Source organism: Diceros bicornis, chromosome 29 (genome assembly GCF_020826845.1).
Source record: "Diceros bicornis minor isolate mBicDic1 chromosome 29, mDicBic1.mat.cur, whole genome shotgun sequence".
Taxonomy (NCBI): Eukaryota; Metazoa; Chordata; class Mammalia; order Perissodactyla; family Rhinocerotidae; genus Diceros; species Diceros bicornis.
This window is the reverse complement of record NC_080768.1, coordinates 32,849,052-32,875,946: the sequence shown is the minus strand read 5'-3', so window position 1 is coordinate 32,875,946 and position 26,895 is coordinate 32,849,052.

Here is a 26,895-nt window from a genome sequence, read left to right as displayed (position 1 = left end):
TTAGACTAATAGTGGTGGCCTTTAAAGGCAAAACACATTTATTATGCATTCCAGGGGAGGAGATGTCATATATGTTACTGTCTCAAACCTAATGATTTCTCCTTTGCTTCATGCTTCAACAAGCTTAAAGAACACTATGGTAGAGCTGGGCAGAGTGAGTCTGTGAAATAAGAGGAGCTAGCTTCTTTACTATTGCTGCCTGCCCCTTTCTTAGCCTTTTCATGCCAGCCCCTTTCCTCTGCCATAGAGAAAAAGGTATACACGATCTGGTCACACTACCATGTTGGTTCTTTAAAGTATCCCTTTTATTAATATGTACACTTTTTTGAAGAAAGTCATCAGGAGAACATAATAGCTAATAGAAGGAAGTGAAGTGTTGAAAGTAAAATCCAAAATATCAATAAAGACAGTGGGGAGGACTTTTACAGGGAAGTAAAGGGAGATATGCTGCCATTCCTCCAAATTCCACTATGTAGGCCATCACTTCCTTTGCCAATATTGATATGCTGCATGGAAAAAATGGAGTTCAGAGCTCACTATATATATACAATATAGTAAGTCTGGCTATATTGAGAGAAATTTTCCAGTTTTGCCAGAGAGTCTAGAGATAAGTCAGTGACATATATCTTAAAACTACACAAAGAAAAAAAATTGGGGCAATAGTTATCTCTAGGGTAAACAAATGGTACAAGAAGACAATGTAATATATTTCCCCACTCAGCCCAGCTGTAAATACTGAATATTTAATTAATAAGTATGTTGAAAGAATAGGTGTGGTGCTAAAAGTTATGTGGGAGTTGTAGTGTAAGAGTTAAATCATTATCTTATATCAAAGAAATTTAAAAATGTCTAAAATAAAATTTTAAGAAATAACAATGTTATTTACAAACATAGAAGGAAGTAGAAGGAAATTAAAAGAGTTAAAATCACCTCCCTCTGCTGAATGAATGATTAGAACAATAAAAATCCTAGAGTTGATGAATATAATGATTGAACTGGAAAATTTAATAGACAGCTTCAAGAACAGACTTGACTAAAAAGAAGAAAGAATTAGTTAACTAGAAGACAGGTCATTTGAAATCATCTGGTCAGAGGAGCAAAAGGGAAAAAAAAATGAAAAAGAGTGAAAAAAGTCTATTATGAATTATGGAATATCAGTAAAAGAAACTTTCTATGAATTATTGGAGTCCCAGAAGGAGGGGAGATGTAGAAAGGAGAGGAAAGCTTATTTAAAGAAATAATGGCTGAGAACTTAAAATCAGGGGAGAGATTCAGACATCCAAGTTCATGAAGCTAATAGGTCACCTCACAATATGAATCAAAACAATTTTCTCCAAGACACACAATAATAAAATTGTCTAAAATCAAAGAACAAGAATTCTAAAAACAGCAAGAGAAAAAAATTTTCTCACATATAAGATAATTCCCATAAGGCTATCAGCAGACTTCTCAGCAAAAACCCTGCAGGCCAGGAGAGAGTAGGATAATATATTCAAAGTGCTGAAAGAAAAAAAAAGTCAAACAAAAATAGTTTACCTGGCAAAGTTGTCTTTCAGGCTTGAAGGAGAGATAGGAACTATCCCAAAGAAATAGAAGCTGAGGGAGTTCATCACCACTAGACCTGACTTATGAGAAATGCTGAAAGGAGTTCTTCAAGCTGAAACAAAAGGATGCTAAGTAGTAACATGAAGACATATGAAAATATATAATACACTGGTAAAGGTAAATATAAAGTCAGATTCAGAATATTGTAATATTCTAATATGGTAGTGTGTTAATCACTTAACTCTAGTATAAAGGTTTAAAATATAAAAGCATTAATGATAACTATAGCTACAATAATTTGTTAATGGATAAACTATATGAGAAGAGGTAAATTGTGACATCAAAAACAAAATGAGAGAAGTACAAAGTTAGAGTTTTTGTATGTGATCGAAGTTGTTATCAGCATAAAATAGACTGTTATATCTATAAGATGTTTTATATAAGCCTCATGGTAGCCACAAAGCAAAAACCTACAGTAGATACACAAAAGATAAAAAGAAGAGAATCAAAGCATACCACTATGGAAAATCATCAATTCAAAAAGGAAGACAGGAAGAAGAAACAAATAAAAGAACTAGAAAATAGCCAGAAAACAATTAATAATATGACAATACTAAGTCCTCACCTACCAGTAATTACTCTAATTGTAATAGATTGAATTCTCCAATCAAAAATATTAGACTGGCTGGATGGATTGAAAAAACAAGACTCAACTATATGCTGCTTACAAGAGACTCATTTCAGCTTTAAGAACACAAACAGGCTCAAAGTGAAGGAATGAAAAGAAATTCCAAAGTGGAAAACAAAAGAGATGAGAGGTACCTGTACTTAAATCAGACAAAAATAGACTTTAACTCAAAACTTGTAACAAGAGACAAGGAAGGTCATTATATAATGATAAAGGGGTCAATTCATCAAGAGGATATAACAATTATAATTATATATGCACTCAACATTGGAGCACCTAAATATATTAAGCAAATACTAACAGATCTGTAGGGGGAAGTAGACAACAATATAATAACAGAGTGGACTTCAATCTTCCACTTTCAACAATGGATAGATCATCCAGACAAAAATAAGAAAACACTGGACTTGAACTATACTTTAGAGCAAATGGACTTACCAGACATATACAGAACATTCTATCCAACAGTAGCAGAATACACATTCTTCTCAAATGCATACAGAACATTCTCCAGGATAGATCACATGTTAGATCACAAAACAAGCCTTAGTAAATATGACAAGATTAAAGTCATACCTAATATCTTTTCTGACCACCATGGTATGAAACTAGAAACTAATAACAGGAGGAAAACGGAAAAATACACAAATGTATGGAGATTAATAACACAATCTGAACAACAAATGGGTCAAAAAAGAAATCAAAAGGAAAATCAAAAAAAAATCTTGAAACAAACAAAAATGGAAACACAACATACCAAAACTTATGGGATGCAGCAAAAACAGTTCTAAGAGGACATTTATAATGATAAACACCCACATTAAGAAAAGAGAAATATTTCAAGTAAATAACCTAATGTTAGACATCAAAGAACTAGAAAAATACAGGAACAAACTAAGTCTGAAGCTATCAGAAGAAAGGGAAAAATACAGATCAGAGCAGAAATAAATAAAATAGAAATCAGAAAAATAATGAAAAAGATCAACAAAACTAAGATCTGTTTTTTTTGAAAAGATAAACAAAATTGACAAAACTTTAGCTAAACTAACTAAGAACAAAAGGGTGAATATTCAAATAAATAAACTTCCCAGCAAAGAAAGGGCCAGGACCAGATGGTTTTACTGATGAATTCTACCAAATTTTTACAGAAGAATTAATGCCTTCATTCTCAAACTCTTCCAAAAAAATGAAGAGGAAGAAACACTTCCAATCTCATTTCACAAGGCCAGCATTACTCTGATACCAAAACCAGATAAGGACACTACAAGAAAAGAAAACTACAGTCCAATATATCTGATTAATATACAAAATATGCAAAAATTCTCTCAATGAAGTACTAGCAAACTGAATTCAACAGTACATTAAAAGGATCATACACCGTGATCAAATGGGATTTATCTCTGGGATGCAAGGATGATTTACCATATGCCAATCAATATATATGGTACATCATATTAATAGAATGAAAGATAATAATCATGTGATCATCTCAATAAATCCAAAAAAAGTATTTGATGAAATTCAACATCGTTTTATGATAAAAACACACAGCAAATTGGGGATAGAAGGAATATACCTCAATGTAATAAAAGCCATCTATGATAAACACACAGCTAACATCATCCTCAAGGATGAAAGATTGAAAGCTTTTCCTGTAAGATTAAGAACAAGTCAAGGATGCCCTCTCTCATCACTCCTATTCAGCATAGATAGAAGTCCTAGCCATAGCAATCAGGCAAGAAAAAGACATAAAAGGTATCTAAATCAAAAAGTAAGAAGTAAAATTGTCTCTGTTTGCAGATGACATGACCTTATATATAGAAAATCTTAAAGACTCTATCAAAAAAACCATTAGAACTAATCAACAAATTCAATAAAGTAAGAGGGTACCAAATCAACACAGAAAACTCACTTGTGTTTCTATATACCAACAGTGAGCTATCTGAAGAGTAAATAAGAAAAACAATCCCATTTTAAACAGCATCAAAAATAATAAAATACTTAGAAATAAATTTAATCAAGGAGGTAAAAGATTGTACATTATAAATTATAAGAAATTGAAAAGGATAAATAAATGGAAAGATATCCCATGGTCATGGATCAGAAGAATTAATATTGTTAAAATGTCCATACTACCCAAAGAAATCTACAGATTCAATTCAATCTCTATCAAAATTCCAATGGCATTTTTCATAGAAATAGAATAAACAATCTTAAAATTTGTATGGAACCACAAAAGACTCTGAATATTCAAAGAAATCCTGAGAATGAAGAACAAAGCTGGGGGGATAACAATTCCTCTTTTCAAATGTTATTATAAAGCTATAGTAATCAAGAGAGTATGGTACTGGCATAATAACAGACAAAGAGAACAGAATTGAGCCCAGAAATAAACCCACACATATAGAGTCAGCTTCTACTTGACAAGGGAGCAAGAATACTCAGTGGGAAAAGATAGTTTCTTCAGTAAATGGTATTGGGGAAACTGAATATTCACATGAAAAAGAATGAAATTGGACCCGATCTTATAACACTCACCAGAAATAATTCAAAGTGAACTGATTATTGATTTAAATGTAAGACACAAAACTATAAAACTACTGGAGGAAAACATAGGGGAAAATCTCCTTGACATTTGTCTTGGCAACGATATTTTGGATACGACACCAAAGCACAAGTAACAAAAGCAAAAATAAACAAATGGGACTACATTAAACTGAAAAACTTCTGCATAGCAAAATAATCAGCAAAATGAAAAGGAAATCTATGGAAGGGGAGAAAATGTTTGTAATCCATCGAGCTGATAAAGAGTGCATATCCAAAATATATAAGGAACTCATACAACTCAATAGCAAAAACATAATAATATGATTAAAACATGGGCAGAGGATTTGAATAGACGTTTCTCCAAAGAAGACATACAAGTACATGAAAAGATGCTCACCATCATTAATCATCAAGGAAGTGCAAATCAAAACTACAATGAGATATCACCTCACACCTGTTACAACGGCCATCTTCAAAAATATAAGAGGTAACAAGTGTTGGTGAGGATGTAGAGAAAAGAGAATACTGGGACACTGTTGGTGGGAATATAAATTGGTGCAGCCACTTTGGAAAACAGTGTGGAGATTCCTCAAAAAATTAAAGATAGAACTAAGATATGATCCAACAATCCCACTCCTAGGCAATCCTAAGGCAATGAAATCTCTATCTTGAAGAGATATATGCATCCACATGTTCATTGTAGCATTATTTACAATAGTCAAGACATGGAAACGTAACTGTCCATTGTCAGAGGAATAGATAAAGAAAATGTGATATATGTAGAATTCCATTATAATGGAATATTGTTTATCCATAAGTAAAAAGGAAATCCTGTCTTTTGCAACAGCATGGATGGACCTCGATAGCATTATGCTCAAAGAAATACCAGACAGAGAAAGACAAATACTGTAAGTTCTCACATATATGTGGAATCCGAAAATGCTGAGCTCATGGAAATAGAGAGAAGAATGGTGGTTGCGAGGGGCTGGGAGTTGCGGGAAATGGTGAGATGTTGGGCTAAGAGTATAAACTTCCAATGAAAAATAAATAAGTTCCGGGGATCTAATGTACAGCATGGTGACTAATTAACAGTACTGTATTATATACTTGCAAGTTGTTAAGAGTAAATCTTAAATATTATCACCGCATACACAAAAACATAATTATGTGAGAGTTTGGAGATGTTAACTAACTTTATTGTGGTAATCATTTCACATTGTAAACGTTAAACTTACATATGTGATGTGATAATTTTTTTGTTGTTAGTGCCCTTGAGTCAATTCCAAATCCCAGAAACGCTGTTTGTAGCAGAGCTGAACCTGCCCTGTCTTTTTCCGCCATCTTCTCATTTTGCGGCACTATATCAGATAACGCTTTGCTGCTATTCATAGGGTTTTCGTGGCCAATTTTTTCAGAACTGGGTGGCTAGGTCCTTCTTCCTAGTCTGTCTTAGTCTGGAAGCTCTACTGAAACCTGTCCAGCATGGGTGACCCTGCTGGTATTTGAAATCTCAGTGGCATAGCTTTCAGCATCACTGCAACACACAGCTACCACAGTATGACAACTGACAGATGGGTGGTGTGGGCTGGCTATTGTATAATAATATTATCTCAGTGATGCCGGAAAAAAAACCAAAATGTACATATATTGAAAAAAATTCGGAAAGTATTGAAGAGTATCAGGAAGTATATTAAAATCACTAGTGATCCCACTACCCAGAGATGATACTATTGATGGTATTAGAATACTGAGGAATTTTCTTCCTGGCCTTTTAACTGTGTATGTTATGCAAAATTGAAATAATATTGTAACCTGCTTTTGTTTTTTCCTTAACATCATGAATAATTTTCAAGTCATTCAAGTCCCTGACAACACAGATTTTAAAAAAAAAGAGAGAGAAAGCCTGATATAAATATAAAACTTTAAACGCAGAACAGCCAAGAAACTCACCTCATTGTACCCCACCGCATTTAGTATCAATATTAATAATAAAAACAATGTGGATAATGCCCCACTTGTCAGGAAATCAGATTTCAGGTCTCATCAATCATCTGTAAAAGATGAAAGACATTTTTTTGAATAGCGAGGAATCCAAACATAATATACTATGTAAATTACTCTGTTTTATGAGGTCTGTAGAGTTGATCCTTTCATTATCATATATTATATATACTGCGTGCCTTTTAACAACAAAAAAATTAACTTCTGCGTGTATTATACGGTTGTGTTAATGTATTAGATCCTCTTTCGAATGTTCTTTTCCTCTCAGTGGCATGTTACACCAATAATGATTGGTGATACCAATGATGTATTTAATGTTTTAATAGTGTCTGATATATGGTAGGCATTCCATAAAGTTTATTTTTTTAATACACCGTCATAGTACTCACAACTGTACTCAGCAGCCCATGTGTTCTCAAGTCACTTTTGAATATGTTGTTAATATTAAGTTCTTAAAACAGTCCATAGGCAAGGTGGAATTCTTGATACTCTATTTATGCTGATGGAGAAGTTGAGGTACTAGGAAAAGCAGATTTTACAAGATTATGTGGATGAGGGGTACATGGGTGTGACAAGAATTCAGGTTCTTTGGCCTCTAGCTGCAGGATCCTGCTTGGAACAATTGTGATCTCTACAAACAGTAGAAGACTTAGGACAAAAGTTTTCCTAGTCTTAGCCCTAATTTCACCCCAAAGTGATATTCAATTGTATATTATTAAAAACATAATTCTGGGGCCAGCCCAGTGGCTGAGTGGTTAAAATTTCCATGTGCTCCACTTCAGCGACCCAGGTTCACAGGTTTGGATGCCAGATGCGGACCTACTCCACTTGTCAGCCATGCTGTGGAGGCATCCCACGTACAAAGTAGAGGAAGACTGGCACGAATGTTAGGCGTATCTTCCTCACCAAAAAAAAAAAAAAAAAAGACATAATTCTGTTAGAACACTCTGCCTTTACATCATAGATGTAATACTATCTTTAAATTCTACTTAGGGAGCAGGAGAAAGACAACTGCAGGGCAATTCCTGGATATTTCCTAGGCCTAATAATAATAGTAATGACAATTAACATTTATTGAACATTTGCTAGATGCGAATCACTGTGCTGGGCACTTTTTATACATTCTCTTATTCAGTCTTTAAGTAAAACAAAACCTCTTTGAGGTATGTACTATTATTTCCCCAAATTACAGAAGAGAAATACGACTTTTAGAAAGAGTAAGTATGGGCCGGCCCCGTGGCTTAGCGGTTAAGTGCACGCGCTCTGCTGCTGGCAGCCCGGGTTCGGATCCCGGAGGCGCACGGCTTCTCCGGCTATGCTGGGGCCACGTCCCACATACAGCAACTGGAAGGATGTGCAGCTATGACATACAACTACCTACTGGGTCTTTGGGGGGAAAAAATAAATAAATAAAATCTTTAAAAAAAAAAAAAAAAAAAGAGTAAGTAGCTTGCCCAAGGTCAGACATCCAGTAAGTAGTGTGGAATGGGAATGCAGATCCAGGTTTTTTCAATTCCTAAATCCAAGGTCTAGGAACTGCCAATTTCTCATTCTCTCTCCCTATTTCCATAACAACTTCCTCACTAAAAATACTATTTAGGTCTAAAATTCTCCACTAGACTTTCTGAACTTACTCTTGATTCTCCACTTTGTTGAGACACAGTCATCTAACCTTTTTTATTTTTTATTTTTTTTGGTGAGGAAGATCAGCCCTGAGCTAACATCCGATGCCAATCCTCCTCTTTTTTTTTTTTTTTTTGCTGAGGAAGATTGGCCCTGGGCTAACATCCATGCCCATCTTCCTCTACTTTATATGGGACACTGCCACAGCATGGCTTGATAAGCGGTGCATCAGAGCGCGCCCAGGATCCTAACTTGCAAGCCCTGGGCTGCTAAAGCGGAGAGCACACACTTAACCACTACACTACCGGGCCGGCCCCCCACAGTCATCTAATCTTTATGGACTTGCTCTACAAAAGCTAAAAAAAACATAGGTGTTTTCAGGTGATCACCCACCTCTAAATCCACTCTCTAGAATGTAAATACTTCTTCATTTTCACTGACTTTGCTCTGATCTAGTCCTGTTAAGCTGTTACTAAGGTGAAGTGGGGATCTGTTTACTTTACCCTTGTGATGTTGTGATTTATTAAGAAATATATATTTGGTCTTTGTCCCTATTTCTGTCACAAAGTTCCTAAAACTTTGGGATTTCCTGTGATCAGAGTGATAACAGTGTCTTTTGTTATGTTAATGAGGTGACTTTGGGACTTCACTTAAGGTTGGGGGCTAGAAGCCAACCAAGTGATTAGAGGGTTAGAACTTTCAGTCCTACCTCCCAACCTTGGTTGGGGGGAGAGAGGCTGGAGGTTGAGTTCAACCACCAGTGGTCAGTGATTTAATCAACATGATTACCTAAAGAAACCTCCATAAAAAACCAAAAAGACAGGGTTTGGAGAGTTTCCACTTTGATGAAGACGTGGAGATTAGAGGAGAGTGCCATGCCCGGAGAGAGCGTGGAAGCTCCCTGCCCCTTCTCCATACCTTGCCCTGTGCATCTCTTCCATCCGGCTGTTCCTGAGTTACAACTTTTTATAACAAACCACAATCTAGTAACTAAAATGTTTCCCTGAATTCTGTGAGCTTCTCTAGCAAATTAATCCAGGCTGATGAGGGAGTTGTGGGATCCTCCCATCTAGAGCTGGTCAGTAAGAAGCACAGGTAACAATCTGGTTTTGTGATTGCCATCTGAAGGGGAGGAAATCTTGTGGGACTGAAACCTTAACCTGTGAGATCTGATGCTATCGCCAGGTAGAAAGTGTCAAAACTGAGTTAAATTGTAGGAAACCCAGCTAGTGTCAGAGAATTTCTTGGTGGTGTGGGGAAAACCCCCACACTTTGGAATTGGTGTCAGAATTGAATACCCCTCATAGTTAGGTATTTTGTGTATTGTGTATCATTTTGTGTGTGTGTGTGAGGAAGATTAGCCCTAAGCTAACATCTGTGCCCATCTTCCTCTACTTTATATGGGATGCTGCCACAGCATGTCTTGACAAGCGGTGTGTTGGTGTGCGCCCATCATCTGAACCTGTGAACCCCGGGCCACCGAAGTGGAGCGTGCGCACTTAACCACTATGCTACCAGGCCAGCCCCTGTATTGTGTATTTTGTGTATTAATATCATTGTCTTAGTGTTGGACTTTGTCTCTTGGTTGGACTTTGGTCACTCTTGCTTACATAGTCTGTATGCTGGATTTTGCCTACCATGTGGCAGACAGCATTAAATTCTGTAGAAACACTTCTTCCCCTGCGACTGCAGCTTCCTTTCAGCACCATTAAATTTAATAATTAAACAATAATCATCATCCTATCATAAGAATTTCCAGGAATAAGAGGTTCACATATAAAGAATCTGCATGTATATGTGGGGGATCAGAATTGGCCACCTCAAAATATGTCTCTTTGCCTTGATTATTTTCTCTGAAAGAAACTTTGACCTCCCCCCCACTAACTGCCTGAAAGAATTTAAGATAGAAGGCCTGTCCCCAGGACAGGCCATCACCATAGATAACTATGGGTATGGATAGACTGGGAAGGTCCTTGCTAAGCCCATTCTTATCGAAGCTCTGAAAACCAAGTAAAAGTAAAAGTTTGTAAGAAACATTTACATTCATAAGGGAAATCTCCATTTATAAAGGTATCTCCCTCCGTACACTGGGAAGAAGGGGGGACGACCTTATCTCGAGAAACTCTTATCAATGCAGGAGGCAAGGACTTAAATCTGCATACTTTTGTTTACTGTGCTTTTCTGGTAACCTGCCATAGCTGACTCCCCCCAGCCCCAATGTCTTCCTTTGTCTTTACCTGAATATGCTGTTTAAGATGAGAACCTCTGCCATTTTGTCGAGAAACCCAGTTTCCTGGGTTTCCCCCATGTATACATGTTATAAACCTTTGTTTGCTTTTCTCCTGCTATTCAGTCTCATGTCAATTTAATTTGTAGCCCAGCCAGAAGGACCCAGAGTGGGTAGAAGATAGTCTTCCACCCCTTCATATACAACTTCCTCTTTCAGGTAGGAGTTCCAGCATGAATCTTAATACATGTAATGCCCTTGGCTATCCCTCAAGCAGATCAGAAAGGCTAAAGAGGCCCTAAAGGGTCACACCTAAATTAGATTGCTAACCTTGCCTGGGCAAAGACAGGGAGAAGGTCCACACCCTGAGAGGTAGTTTGAGGAACTGTGTAGTTGAGAGAGGTCAAAATAAAAGTTAGAACAACCATAAACTCCAGGTAAGCGCTCTATACAGCCAAGATATGCTCACCCAGTTAATGAGGAAGGAAGAATGTGGGATACCTCTCTCCAGAGCCACCTCTTTCCAGCCATCAGGAGAGTTACATGAAGCCATTTTATTTTTTCGCTTGACTAATCCTTGAAAATATCTTGTAAAATCTCTTTTTACAAATATCATAAAATTGGGTGTGATGGAGGGCAGAACTCTGAATCTGTATTATTTATAGATTAGCATCAGATTCGTAGAAATTATGTTTTTTTCCTATTTATCTGCAATCCATTTTTAACTAAGTATAGATGATTTAAAGAAAGCATATAGAATCAAAGAACAAGTGAAATGAAATGGTAAAGAGAATTCCATCTTTCCCCTTTTTGCTCAGCTTGTCTGATTAATCCAAGATTAGAACTATTCGTGATTTACTTCTATGAGTCTCCATGATTTCTTCCACCTACGTGCAAGGGTGAACAGTGAGAATTTGGGGGATGCCATAATGGTCCCTTGGCAACTGACACAGTCTCAAAGATCTAGCTTCTAAAGAAAAGTTCCCAAAAGGCCTGGGGATACTAGTGGCGCAGGTTGCTAATGGAAATACTTAGGCCTTGGAGAAGTGACACTCCCAACTTGTAGTTAGTTTCCCCCTATTTTGTTTAAAATTAGTGGCTGATCACTTTCACATGCTTTCTTCACTTCTCAACCCCAACTTTATACTCGATGGACCCTTCAATGGTGTATTCAAGACTACATTTGCAGTGAGCAATAATTTTACTAGAGAGATGAATTTAATATAAAAAATCATTGTTGCAATAAAAGAAATTTAAAAGGAAGGCAACTTTGACAAATGTTTTTACCATGTGGCAGCTGGTGGGTATTAGGTGATTGATGTAGATGTAGTCTTCCAAAGGAAAAGCTAAAGAATGGGAAGGAAAATACACCCAGAATCTAGAGTAAGTTGATAAAAAGTAATATGCTCAATTCTAACCACGTCCCTGTCCCTCCCCCACCTCAACTCCAAACACAATGTGATTGCTTCCAACTCAAGTTTCTAAACTACAAATGATTCAAACCTCTTCCAGCCACCAGCCCAAATCCCTACTCATTCCTCAAAGCCTCACTCATGGCCACATTCTCTGTGAATCTTCTTGCTCCTAATTCCCTTGCTCTGAGCCCTGTGTCATACAAGTTTGCCTTTCATTTTGGCTACATATTATTCATTATAAGCTTTTCCAAATCCTTTCTTTATGTTTCATGTATGATAGTCATGTCGTCCCAACTAGACTGCATGCTTGTTGAGAGCAGGGACCATATCTTATATTCCCTCTGTGTTTCATAAAGAATCTAGCTCAGTGGGAAGAATATAGGTGACTTTGTTGAATGATCTAGTTCATTACATAGCTCATGTTTCTTGACCAGACTATCCTGAGCATTCGCCTTCTGGGGCTTGAAATACATTTTTTTTTTTTACTTCAGAACAGAGAGATGTTTGATGTATAATGAGATACTTGGTTGTGTTTCTGGTTTATAGCTTCATGTGACTTTAGGCAATTTGTCTTCCTTGCTGCTATTCTAGCTCTGACCTGTCTTGGCTCCCACAGATTGAGGTAATGTTATATTATTGATCTGACTTGGATTGGATCTTCTATGTGTCAGAAAAAGGCATTACGCATAGTATATGTTCCATCAGGTTTAACACACGTAACAAACCCTAAGAATACCACGTAGGCTGAAGATAATTATAATTTGAATTGCATCTGTAAAAGCATGCTTGGCATCGAATATGGTGGGAGAACCATGTAAAACCTCAGAGCAAAGATGATCACACAGTTAACCTTTGGCCTCTTGCTGGTTTCTGCTCTGCTCAGTCAAGATTTAAGTGTATTGACATAATTAGTAAAATTTCTTTTTTTCCATTCTCCAGTTTAAAGTGACCAAATATGTTTTGGGGCACTCCACTTCAATTAAGCACTTATTCTTTCTTTCTGCCATGAATTAATTGCATTTGCCATAGAAATTTTTCTTTTTATGAAAATGCCTCATTCTCTAGTCATGTATTAGTTTCTTTTTTCCACCTTTCTTTGTCACAGTAAAATGTAAACATAAATTTAAAATGTTAAGATGATACTTCTAAGCTTATCCTGAAAAATAACACTTTTCTTCTCCATCCCATTCACTCCTAATTCTTGCTCCCCTGAGGGAACCCCATTCAACTTTTTAAGCTATTCTTTCATATTTGCTTCTATGTTTGTAAATACATTTCTATACTACTCATTCTTGAATTTTTTTTAAGCTTTATATATTCTCCATTGAATGCCTCCTAGGGAGGATGAGAACTTAGTTCTCTTAAATACTGAACAACACACCCACACACATACATACATACACAATAACATGCACATATCATGCAACCACATTCACTCATATATACCCTATTCTCTCAATATGGTTATTCTCTTCTTCCAATATAGTTATATCACATTTTTTGTTAGATCAGTACTATGTGTTTACATTACTAAGCCTATGAAACAATCATTCACAGCTGAACCATATAGTACATCACAATCACATTTTCTTTCTTGTAGAATGTTAAGTCCTTCCTGAGGTCCGTCATTACCACATTTTAATTTTGCTTAAATATCTCTGTACCAATTACAAATTTATCTCCAGAGTCTCTAACAGATTTGAAGATATTCCCTGAATATACTCAAATATATCAGTTGTTTTCTCTGTTTTCTTTTCTTACTGGAGGTATTGCTTCTGGAAACCACAGATTTCCTGCTCCAATTTCAATTGGTTGCTCTCTAAGTTCGTAACACAGCAGTCCTGGAACTTTCACCATATCGTGGGAACCCCTTTTGCTTCTTTTTTGTTTTGGATCTTTGTTTTCTGGATTCCATATATTTCTCTTTCTAGTTTTCTCTCTTGTTTTCATTGCATATCTTCCTGGAGTTCCCTAAGAAAAGAAAATTTTAAGAAATTTTCTGTATGAAAATGTGTTTTTTATCCTCCTAATTTAGTGATAGCTTGGCTAGGTATAGAATTCCAGATTATAAGTCATTGCTCTTAGAACAGAGAAGTCCAGTGATATCCTTTCTCATGTTCTTTTGTCTTTTTTTACTCTGTAAACATTTAAGAACTTCTATCTGAGATGTTCTTAAATTTCAAAGTAATGTGTCTAATTGTGGATCTTTTCTTCAATATTTCACAAGTGTTCTCAATTTATGTCATGCTCTGTTATTTGAGTCATTTTTTATAAATTCCTTTGGCAATATCTTTTATAATGTTTTGGCTGTTCTCTCTGGAATTGCTATTACTTGAATACTAATTTCCAAGTTTAATTCCTTAATTTACTTATATTTTCTCATCTAATTTCCTTATCTTTTGTTCTAGGTTTTGGGAGTTTTTCTCAACTATTGATACTACAAACATTTCTATGGAATTATTTTAAATTTTAGTGTCATATTTTTAGGTTCTCAGAGCTCTAAAAGTTCTCTGATATGTTTCTATAGACTCTTTTTCATATTTCATAGTTGCATTTCTTATCCCTCTAAGAATATTAGTCATAGATACTTTTTAATGTTTCGTCTTAATTTTCTTCTTCCCCTTATATATTTTTTCTCAATTATTGCATTCTTTTCCACTTTTAATATCCTTCTTTTGTCTTCTTGAGACAAATGTCTGGTCATCATTGACTTTCTATGCATATTTAAAACTGAGGTACACACGCGCGCACACACACACACACACACACACACACAAAACCTCTATTTGAAAGCTTTCTGAATGGGCAGGACTTGTCAACTGATAAGCTTCATGGTTGGGTAACCAGATTGGCCCTGCCTGTCCTGTTTGAGGGCCTCCAAATTCATATCCAATGTTCTTTTCCATCAGGCTTGTCCATTTCTCTGCAGATGAATCCATCAATTACTTGCATGAGTGTTAAAGCATTGTAACAGAGTAGTGGGGGTGGGAGGGGTGTAGGGTAGTCTCACTGTTCAATATATTCACTGTCACTCTCATTGTTCTAAGCATGGTGTACATTCCTCTCCAGTGGCTATACTACTTTCTCCAGAGCTGCTTTGTTTCAATTTCTTGTTTCAAAGAAACAATTTCTTGTTTCAAAGAAACCTACTTTGTTTCAAAGTAAACAACCTCTGTGTGGTGGGCACACGACAGCCACCTGGTGTGATGGGGAGAGTATCTGGGAGTCTACTTGCAATTGTTAAAGCCTGTTTTAAAGGATTGTGTAAAACCAATCCCAGTTGCTAGCTGACTCTGCATCCCCGCCTTCACTATTTGTTCACTGCATATCCTCACTCTTAGAATAGCACTTGGTACATTTTAGACACTCAATAAATATTTGTTGACCTAATGAAACAAATGACTTTAAAACTTCTGCCTCTGGTTGCTGAGCATTTTTTATGTTTTGTGTACTCCTACCACATAGGTCCAGAGTCCAGCTTTCTCAGATACACTACTTCAGTTAGCTCTCCTCTCTGCAGATTAATTTCTCCTCACTGATCTTTGGTCCTTTCCTGTTCTTCCTGTCTTTGTGGGTTTATGGCCCATTAGTCTTTTGCTGTCATTTTTGTAGGCATTGGGCATGGGGGAGATAGAGGTTAATATGCATTTAATCTGGCACATAGCTACATAAAAGATTTTCTGCTTTAATTTTGCCATAATTATATATATCTTAATCAAAATATTTCAAGCATTGAGGAAATATAGAAAATAAAGTAACATATGTATCCACATCTGCTTTGAAAAGTCTTATCATTTTAGTCATCTTTGCTTCAGATTTCTCTCTTTCTCTCTTTAGCTCTAGCTCTCTAATTCATTTCTAAAGAACCAAAATATCACAGATTTATAGTTAAAGCCTCTTTTAACTTTAATTTCATTCTTTTCTCTCACTCCTCAGAGGTAATTACTTTAACTTCATTTGGTATGTCTTATTCCCATCCATGTTTATATCTGAATGTCTAAGTATGTAACTCTAAATAATTTGTGGTTTTAGCTTGCATGTTTGAAATGCTATGTAAATAGTGTCATATTGTACATATTGTTCTGCAACTTTTTTTGCCTGAACATGTTTTTGTTATGTATACGTGTTGACGCATTCATTTTAGCAGTTGTAAGTCATGCCTTGCATGTGTTCTATACCCTTTACTTTTGTCTGTACTAGATTAAAAGCTAACATGAAACACAAATCAGATCTATAAGGCTCATTACATACCACCACTACAAGGAAGTGGTGTTGTTTTAAAAGCCTGGACCCTGGTGTCAGGTAGATCTGGATTCAAATCTAGAACCTTTCATTTACTAGTTGTGTCATTTAGGACAAGTTACTTAACCTCTTAGGCCTTGGTATCATCACTTATAAAATTTATATACTAATACTACAGACCTTATCATTGTGAGTCTTGAACAAGAATGTAAACTTTAGTACAATATTTGACAATATGAAGTAGTCAGATAATGGAGCTGCTATTATTATTATATGACAAATGGCTAACAATTCACTGACTCATAGACTCTTAGAGCTGGTAGTTCAACTATTTTAGGATGTTTGAGTTCTCCTTACAAAATTCCCCCCACGTAGTAGTCTGGCCTCTGTATGAACACCTTCAGTGACGTGAAATTCTGAGAGTTCATCCTAGTTTTGGACAGCTTTGTGAAAATCATGCTCACTATAAAGAATAAAAAAAAAAGAGTCTCCCCACAGTTTCTACAGAATTGTTCCTGGTTCTGTCTCTTGGGACCAGGCAGAACAAGTCTAATCCCTCTTCCATATGACAGACTTTCAAATATTTGAAGACAAATATCAAGTCCCCCTGAGTCTAATTATATTGAAAATGAAAAAAAAAAATAGAACAGAAAGAAAAGCAGGGGAATTGGTAACAGTCAGTGATGGATGAAGCCTCACATGTTAAAATAAATAGGTAAAAACAGAGATAAGTACCTTAGAACTTCCTCTCTTACTGGTTCCTCCAACTGAAAAGCCATCACCAGAACCTCCCTTTGAGGAATTCTTGTAAGCGCTATTGAAATTTTTTGTTACTACCTTTTAGGGATCTGCCTTGATGGTATTAACATAAGAGCTACCAAATGGACTGGGAAATAATCTTTAAACATATCTTATAAAGAGAGTCTTTATTGTAATCTATTATACTTTAAGCCTGAAATGGATAAGAATAGAAGTAGATGCTCCGCTTTTACAAGGCAATAATGTGATGTCTGAGCAGTCAAACTTTATTGTGAGGGAGACTGCAGAGGAGTTTATTCCAAAGAAACTCTCTCTGACAAAGTAGAACTGTGGCCACTGTAGAGGTGTGGTCAGTCTCAGAAAGTTTTAACAAATATAGTTTTGCTTCCTACTTCCCTACTTGAGTTTCTGACTTTTACTCCAGGTATTGTGTTCAAAACATACACACCTATCATCATATCTTCCACGGAAACCATTTTTCAAAACTGCCCACTTAGGTAAAAACATTGAAATATGAAGACGTCTTTTCCCCAAATCTTAGCAGATTCTCAGCCTACAGGGTCTCCTTTGAGGTGTCAATGAATCTAATCTTGTCCTTTAGACAAATTGTCCCTCCTTAGGGTCTATAATGAGAAGTTAGGGCAGGAGTTGGCAAACTGTGGCTCTCAGGCTGCTACCTCCTTATATATGACATGTGAGCTAAGAACAGTTCTTAAATTTTTAAACTGTTGAAAAAAATCAAAAGGGTGATGATACGTGACACCAAAAAATTATATGGAAATCAAATTTCAGTGTCCATAAATGAAGTTTTATTGCAAAAGAGCCACACTCATTTGTTTACGTATGGTCTATGGCTGCTTTCCTGTTACAGTGGCAGAGTTCAGTAGCTCCAACAGAGACCTTGTAGCCCACAAAGCCTGATGTTTGCACCCTGGCCTTACCAAAACAGTTTGCTCATCTCTGGCCTAGGGAATGAAGATCTGGTTAGTGGGAAGAACCAAGAATCTCAATCTGAGGAGAAAGAGAAAAAACCTGAGTGGTGCCTTGAGAGGGAAGGACTTAAATTGAAAAAAGTGTCAACAGAGAGCCTGGCACTATTTGCGTGTTTCACTGAAAGCCATGGATCAAAATGACCAAAAGCTTTTAAGAATCCTTAAAAGCTCATTTCAAATTTGGACAGCTGTATGAAAATTATGCTCGCTGTAAGGGGAGAAAAAGTCTCCCTGTAGTTTCTGCAGAACTGGTCCTAGTTCTACCACTTGCGACCAGGCAGAGCTGGTCTAATTCATCTTCCATATGGCAGACTTGCAAGTTTTTTAAGACAATAAGTGCCCCCAAATCTAATTATGCTGAAAATGGGGGGAAAATAGGAAAGAAAGAAAAGGAAAAGAATTGGCACATGGGTCAGTGATGGAAGAAACCTCACACATTGAAACAGACTCTCCTCCCCAACACATACACACACACACACAGGCTCACCACTTTATAGTAACTATGAAAACCAATCCTCAAACAAGTTCGGGATTGGTAATTGCTTAGATTTAGACAAGGATGGAAACAGTAGGAGAGGCTGTGCAACTGTGTTCTTCCCCTAGTGGATTCAGATGTTGAGTTACTGCTGTTGGTGGCAAAGAAGGGAAACAGGCCTGCCTATTCTTCACATAATAGAAGGAAAAAAGCCACAGAAGTGATTTGGAAAGTTGTTGAGAGATGATACACAAATAAAAGGCTCCCAGCAGATTTCTAAGACACACTGTCGAAGACTTGAACATGGGCAAAGGAAAGTACCGAGTGTCTTTTCAGGGAAGTGTTGGATGTTGTTTAACTGACCATCTGAGGATAATTGATTTCATAGGGGTATGCTCCTTTCACTGACCTCTTTTGACTTGGTGGCATTACAGCTCTGTAGGGGGAGAAGTTAAACTATAGAAAACTGGAAGTAATGCAAATGATTCTTGTCCACAGCCATGCAAATGAATTTTGTCCAGATACAATTGAGTTCTACTCTACAGAAAAGATAACCACGAATACCACATTTTTATTGCAATATAGGATATTAATATATCGGTTAATATTACAAAACTGGTCAATATCCTATAAGATATCTGTTATTGCCCTATATTAATCAGTTTTGCCTATTAGCACTTTCATTTCTGAATACTCATTTGCATACGTATGTGTGTGTACGTGTGTGTATCTGTTCTTCAAATTCTTCTTTGAACTAGAGTTAACATATTAACTCGTTTCTTCATTAATGAATGAGTTAAATAAATCTTTGACATATGTTCATTTTGTGTTTGCTTGTGAGCTGTTTTTAATTAACTCTTTGAAAAACATTTTATTTTAACAATATCAAGAATTATAGCAATATATTCCCTATGAAATTCTTTTAGATATATGAATACGTTTCTTTCCAAAGCACTCTTTTTTAATGCATTCATTTCTTCTGATTGCACCAGTAAGGAAGCCTCAAGAAGACGCTAACATGTCTTGACCAATCTAGTGTCTTCTGATTGTTCCCAATCTGTCAGGGCTGCTGATCTCACCTTACGACAAAAGTATTGGGCTGGGGGCTGGCCTGGTGGTGCAAGGGGTTAGGTGTGTGTGCTCCGCCGCAGCGGCCCGGGGTTCACAGGTTCGGATCCCAGGCTCACACCAACGCATCGCTTGTCAAGCCACGCTGTGGAGGCGTCCCATATAAAGTGGAGGAAGATGTGCATGGATGTTAGCCCAGGGCTGGTCTTCCTCAGCAAAAAAGAGGAGGATTGGCAGATGTTAGCTCAGGGCCGATCCTTCCTCATACACACACGAAAAAAGTATTAGGCTCCCAGAAGCCTATGCAGGAGTTCACTTGCAGACCCCAGAAGCTGCAGCTGGTTGAATTCTTTAATTGTGTGCCTGGGGGGGTGTCCATCCTGTTAGAAATCCTGAATTCTGTTCTACATACAGTGTGGCTAAAACAAAAAAAATCAAGGCAATGTTTTTTTTTTTTTAAAGAGGAATAGCACCCCATAAGAACACTTGGTTTAACCTATCACCACTAGCTTTGTAACCTTTGGCTAAGCACTTCATTTCTCTGTTCCATTTCTTTTTTGCTTGAATAAGTATATAATTACCTACTTCACAAGACTTTGAAGAAAGTTTCTGGATATAAAATAGATAATAAATGTCTAAATGTATGAATAAATGGATAATCCTAATGAACATTTATTTAATCAATTAATTAATTTATTCAGTGTTAATGACTACTATTATTATGTCCTTTATTCCTACTGAGGTCAATCACCAAAGGATGCTCATGTCTCCCACCCCCTGAACTATGATCCTCATAAGGGGCTGTACATCTGACCCATCTCCTAGTTTCCCAATTTGTGAAACCCTTCTCTGATACTTTCAGTCATCAGTAAAATGCTTTATATCCTGATGGGGATCAGGACATCTACCCCAAAATATGACACCACAGCATATTGAATATTTTAAGCTACAGGAGTTTGAGAAAATGGCAGATACAGGAAGGTCACTCTCACCTCCCCTCTCCCCCTTCTCCCCTGAAAGCAGGAGATAAATCTCTCACGTAAAAGGTATCCCCCACCACCACCAGGAGGAAGGGAGACATCCTTATCACCACAGAGAGGAAATGTATGGCTGAGAATGCTGTATAAACAAACCTTATTACTTCTTCACCATTTACTACACAAACCCCTTTGTCTTATTAATTCTTGACATATTTACCGTGTCTTTGTCTAGATGGTATAAAACCTTCCTGCTCTGCTCACTTCTTCAGGTCTTCATTCTCTTCAATAAAATTTGTATTCTTTACTCCCATTAATCTGTTTTATACCAGTTTAATTCTTAGGCACAACCAGAGACCCAAAGAGAGTAGAGGAGAGTTTTTCCTCGCCTACAAATCATATCTGTGAATGTTTCCTACTTTTTCTTGCTCCTACTGAAACCTGGTTTTTCCTTAAAGAAACTCCTTCCTCTGAGGCCCTTTTAGGGCCTCAGGGTTGCTATTTTCTCTCCCATACTTTCTGTACTCCCAGAGGTGGGGTAGGAGTTCTCTGTCCTTCTCATGGCCATTTCCAGGCAATCTTCCTCTCTTCTCCCTAAGATTTTCTATCTTTGATGCTCATATTTTGAGATAATAAAAGCCACTACCTCTCCTGGCTGCAATCATCTACAGATGCCTAAATCAATTCATCTTACTCACTGAAGAGTTAGCTTCTGGGTCACTCTCCTTCTAGTCAACAAACTCCTGTTTTAATGGCCATGCCCTCTTTGTCACACCATTTCATTTGCTTGGACACTGCTCTCTGATATTTCTTTTACCTCACTGGCCACTCTTACCCAGTCTCCTCAGATTCCTTCTCATCTCCTGAAGTACTCAATGTTTGAGTGTCCCAGGACTTGGTGCCATCTCATGATTTTACATGCCATCTATATTTTGACAACATCAACTATCATTGATTTCTTCTGTTCCTTTCGCAACATCCATCCATTGCATAAGCAAATTCTGCTAGCTCTACCTTCAGAAGGTATTCAAACACTTTTCATCACCTCTACTACAACCACCCTGAACTAACCCACAGTCAAGGTGCCCCTCCTCCCCCTCACTACACTAGTAATCTCCTTGCTTCTACCCTTCCCCCACTACAATATATCCTTAAGCCACCAATGTGATTCTGCCAACTGTTCAAATTCTCCAGTTATCTTCCCATTTCACATGATTTTAAACAAAACCTTGTAGGATTATATTTGAACTACCTAACTTTACTTCTCTGAGCTCATCTCTTGCAACTCTGTCACTCGCACTGCTCCAGCCACAGGGATCTCCTCATTGTTCCTTGATTGGCCTGGCACACCTCCACCTGAAGCCTTCGCAATTGCAGTTGTCTCTGCCTTGAATCCTCTTCTCTCAGGGGTCTTCTCAATTCACTTTTCATCTCCTTCAGGTCTTTAGTCATAAGTCACCTTCTCAGTGAGACCTTGCCTGACAACCCTGTTTAAAAATACAACCCCACTCACACGCCTAGAAAATACATTTCTCTTTCCTGTGTTCAACTTACTCTGTATTTCACTTATTTAGTCTTTACTCTTTGTCTCCCCCCAGAAGAATGAAATCGGTGAAACTAGGGAATTTAGTTTTTGTTCACTGCTATATTCCCACTGACTAATATTATAGTGCTTCCTCAATAGTAGACAATCAATAAATATTATTTTTTTTTAATAAACTCAACATCTGGCTAAAACAATGAGCCAATAGAAGGCACAATTCAATGGAAAATTGTGTGGTAAAGAACAATTTTAAAAAAACGATAGTTTGGGGGGCCGGCCCGGTGGCGCAAGCGGTTAAGTGCGCGCGCTCCGCCGCGGCGGCCCGGGGTTCGCTGGTTCGGATCCCGGGCACGCACCGACGCACTGCTTGGTAAGCCATGCTGTGGCGGCGTCCCATATAAAGTGGAGGAAGATGGGCATGGATGTTAGCCCAGGGCCAGTCTTCCTCAGCAAAAAAAGAGGAGGATTGGCGGATGTTAGCACAGGGCTGATCTCCTCACAAAAAAAAAAAAAACAAAAACGATAGTTTGGGTCCATAAAAGCCAGCATAGAAATGTTAACACATACCTCTTTCAGTAATAATAACAAATATATAGTTGAGTTTATAATTTTATATAATTTTTTTACTTATTATTTTTTTAATTAAGTATAATTGACATATGATATATATTAGTTTCAAGTGTATATCATAGTGATTTGATACTTATATACATTACAAAATGGTCATCATGATAAGTCTAGTTACCATCTGTCACCATACAATTATTACAATATTATTGACTATATTCCCTATGTTGTACATTACATCCCCATGACATATTTATTTTATAACTGAAAGTTTGTACTTCTCAATACCCTTCACCTATTTTGCTCACCCCTCCCCTAACCCCTCCACACTCTGGTAACCATAAGTTTGTTTCCTGTATCTGAACCTATTTCTATTTTGTTTTGTTTGTTTTTGTTTTTTAGATTCCACATATAAGTGAAATCATATATTTGTCTTTTTCTGTCTGACTTATTCACTTTGCATAATACCCTCTAAGTCCATCCATGTTGTCATAAATGGCAAGATTTCATTCTTTCTTTTGGTAGATGAGTAATATTCCATTGTGTATATATACATCACATCTTTGTTATCCATTCCTCTATTGATTAACACTTCGGTTGCTTCCATAACTTGGCTACTGTAAATAATGCTGCAGTGAACATAAATGTGCATACATCTCTTTGAGTTAGTATTTTCGGATAAATACCCGGAAGGGGAATTGCTGGATATTATGGTAGTTCTATTTCTAATTTTTTGAGAAACCTCCCTGCTGTTTTCCAAAGGGGCTGCACCAATTTACATTCCCACCAATAATGTATGAGGGTTTACTTTTCTCCATATCTTTGCCAACGCTGATTATTCTTTTATCTTTTTGATAACAGCCATTCTGACAGGTGTAAGGTGGTATTTCATTATGGTTTTTATTCGCATTTCCCTGATGATTAGTGATGTTTAGCATTTTTTCACGTGCCTAGGGGCCATCTGTATGTCTTTTTTGGAAAAATGTCTATTCAGGTTCTCTGCCCATTTTTTAATAGGGTTGTTTGTTTTTTGATATTAAGTTGTGTAAATTCTTTATATGTTTTGGATGTTAACCCCTTATTGGATGTATGATTTACAAATATCTTCTCCCATTCAGGTTGCTTTTTCATTTTGTTAATGGTTTTGTTAGCTGTGCAAAGGATTTTTAATTTGATGTAACCCGTTTGTTTATTTTTGATTTTGTTGCCGTTGCCTGAGGAGACTGGTTTAAAAAATATATTGCTAAGAACAGTGGCAAAAAGCTGACTGCCTATGTTTTCTTCTAGGAGTTTTATGGTTTCAAGTCTTACATTCAAGTATTTAATTCATTTTGAATTTATTTTTGTATATGGTGTAAAATAGTGGTCCAACTTGATTCTTTTACATGTAGCTGTTCAGTTTTTCCCAACACCATTTATTGAAGAGACTGTCTTTTCCCCATTGTATATTCTTGCCTCCTTTGTCATAGATTAATTGACCATATATAGTCATGTGCCACATAACAATGTTTTGGTCAATGATGGATTGCATATATAATGGTGATCTCACAAGATTAGTATCTTATAGCTTAAGTGTGTAGTTGTCTATACCATCTAGGATTGTGTAAGTACACTCTCTGATGTTTGCACAATGATGAAATTGCCTAACTACACATTTCTCAGCACATACCCTCATCCTTAAGCGACACATGATTGTATGTGTGCGTTTATTTCTGGGCTCTTTATTCTGTTCCATTGATCTATGTGTCTGTTTTCATGCCAGTACCGTACTGTTTTGATTACTATAGGTTTGTAGTCTAGTCTGAAATCAGGGAACACGGTACCTCCAGCTTTGCTCTTCTTTCTCAAATTTGCTTTGGCAATTTGGGGTCTTTTGTGGTTCCAAACAAATTTTAGGATTCTTTGTTATAGTTCTGTGAAACATGCCATTGGTATTTTGATAGGGATTGCATTGAATCTGTAGTTTGCTTTGGGTAGTATGGACATTTTAACAATATTAATTCTACCAATCTGTGAGCATGGTATATCTTCTATTTATTTGTGTCGTCTCCAATTTCTTTCACCAATGTTTTACAGTTTTCAGAGTACAGGTCTTTTACCTCCTTGATTACATTTATTTCCCGGTATCTTATTCTTTTCAATGCAATTATAAATGGACTGTTTTCTTAATTTTTTTTCTGATAACATCTTATTAGTGTATAGAAATGCAATAAATTTCTGTATATTAATTTTTTATTCTGTAACTTTACTGTATTCATTATTCTGGTGGAGTCTTTAAAGTTTTGTATATATAGCATCATGTCTTCTGCAAATAGTGACAGTTTTACTTCTTCTTTTCCAATTTGGATGCCTTTTATTTCTTTTTCTTGCCTAATTGTTGTGGCTAGGACTTCCAATACTATGTTGAATAAGAGTGGTGAGAGTGGGCATCCTTATCTTGTTCCTGACCTTAGAGGAAAAGCTTTCATCTTTTCAACATTGACTATGATACTAGCTGTGGGTTTTGCATATATAATCTATTATGCTAAGGTACATTCCCTCCAACCCCACTTTGTTGAGAGTTTTTGTGATAAATTGGTGTTGAACTTTGTCAAATGCTTTTTTTGCATCTATTGAGATGATCATATGATTTTTATTTTTGTTAATGTGGTGTATCACATCAATTTGCAGATGTTGAACCATTCTTATTACATCCCTGGAATAAATACCACTTGATTGTGATGTATAGTCCTTTTAATGTATTGTTGAATTTGGTTTTCTAATATTTTGTTGAGAATTTTTGCCTCTATGTTCATCAGTGATATTGGCCTGTAATTTTTTTGTGGTGACTTTGTCCAGTTTTGGTGTCAGGGTAATGCTGGTCTCATAAAGTGAGATTGGAAGTGTTCCTTCCTCTTCAGTTTTTTGGAATACTTTGAGAAGGATAGATATTAACTCTTCTTTAAATGTTTGGTAGAACTCACCTGTGAAGCGATCTGGTCCTGGACTTTTGTTTTTTGGGGTGTTTTTAAATTACTGATTCAATTTTGTTACTTGTAATTGGTTTCTTCTGGTTTTCTCTTTCTTCATGGTTCAATCTTAGAAGGTTGTATGTTTCTAGGAATTTATATATTTCTTCTAGGTTTTCCAATTTGTTGGTGTATAATTGTTCTTGGTAGTCTCTTATGATCCTTTGTATTTCTGTGGTGTCAATTGTAACTTCTCCTCTCTCATTTCTGATTTTAATTATTTGGGCCCTCTCTTTTTCTCTAGATGAGTCTGGCTAAAGGTTTATTGATTTTGTTTATCTTTTCAAAGAACCAGCTTTTCATTTCATTGATCTTTTCTATTGTGTTTTCAGGCTCTATTTCATTTACTTCTGCTCTGATCTTTATTATTTTCTTCTTTTCTCTAACTTTGAACTTTGTTTTTTCTTTTTCTAGTTCTTTTAGGTCTAGTATTAGAATGTTTGAGATTTTTCTTGTTTCTTGAGTTAGCCCTGTATCACTATGAATGTCCCTCTTAGAACTGCTTTTGCTGCATCCCATAGATTTTGGAAAGTTGTGTTTCCATTTTCATTTGTCTCAAAGTGTTTTTTGATTTCCTCTTTGATTTATTCATTGACCCATTTGTTGTTTAGTAGCATGTTGCTTAGTCTCCACATGTTTCTAATTTTTCCAGTTTTTTCTTGTCATTGACTTCTAGTTTCATTCTGTTGCAATCAGAAAAGATGATTGGTATGATTTCAATCTTAAATTTATTGATACTTGTTTTGTGTCCTAAAATATGATCTATCCTGGAGAATATTCCATATGCACTTGAAAAGAATGTGTGTTCTGCAGTTTTTGGATGGAATATTCTGTATATGTCTGTTAAGCCCAGCTGGTCTAATGTGTCATTTAAGGCTGATGTTTTCTTATTGACTTTTTGTCTGGATGACCTATCCATTGACAAAAGTAGGATACTAAAGTCTCCTACTATTATTGTGTTCCTACCAATTTCCCTCTTTATGTCTGTTAATATTTACTTTATATATTTAGGTGCTCCTGTGTTGGATGCATAACTATTTACAAATGTTATATCTCTTCTGGATTGACCCCTTTATCATTATGTAATGACCTTCTTTGTCTTTTGCTACAATCTTTGTTTTAAAGACTACTTTGTCTGCTATGAGTACTGCTACCTCAGTTTTCTTTTAATTTCCATTTGCATGGAATATCTTTTCCATCCCTTCACTTTCAGTCTGT